Below are 654 nucleotides of genomic sequence, written 5' to 3'. Positions count from 1 at the left end.
CCTCTGAACATGTGCAGAGTCCCTCCACCATAGCACTGGGCCAACAGATTGGACTTTGCCCAGTGGTGAGTTTGCTGAGAGTCTCCCCCCACCCCCATAAACTTAACTTGCAGCTTCCTGACCTCAGTCATAGAATTTAAGCGGGAAGTGGTGGTAGCAGCAAACCATAAGTAGGTTGGAGAGGAGGGTTGCAGGCCAGCCTGCACTGCAGGGCAGGGCAGGGCAGGGCAGGGCAGGGCAGGGCAGGGCAGTTGGTGCTCTGCTCTCCAACATTGCTATCTCAGTTCTGTGTCTGTAAAATGGGAACAGTAACGACCACTTCCCAGGGCTGTTCATATTGTGAGGACACAGTGACCACACTCTAGCGATGGGAGAAGAGGTGGCTGGCTGCTCCTGAAGGAGAAGGACGCTTGTGTTTGTAATGGAACGAATGGCTGAACCCTAATTCGCACATCCCTAGTGTTACTGACTTAAAATGGACAATCATTCTGTCTTGTAGGAACCAGAGGATCCTACAAGCTGTCAGGGACCTGGTTCACACGATCACTGCAATTAGAGCAATACAACAATGGAACCAATTCCGGAGGGAAGTGGTGGGCTCTCCCACACTGGAGTAATTCAAGATGAAGCTGGACAGCCACTTGTCAGGGATGC

Source organism: Heloderma suspectum, chromosome 3 (genome assembly GCF_057233095.1).
Source record: "Heloderma suspectum isolate Gila_16-S chromosome 3, 16-S_ref, whole genome shotgun sequence".
NCBI lineage: Eukaryota > Metazoa > Chordata > Lepidosauria > Squamata > Helodermatidae > Heloderma > Heloderma suspectum.
This window is presented reverse-complemented; position numbering follows the sequence as displayed.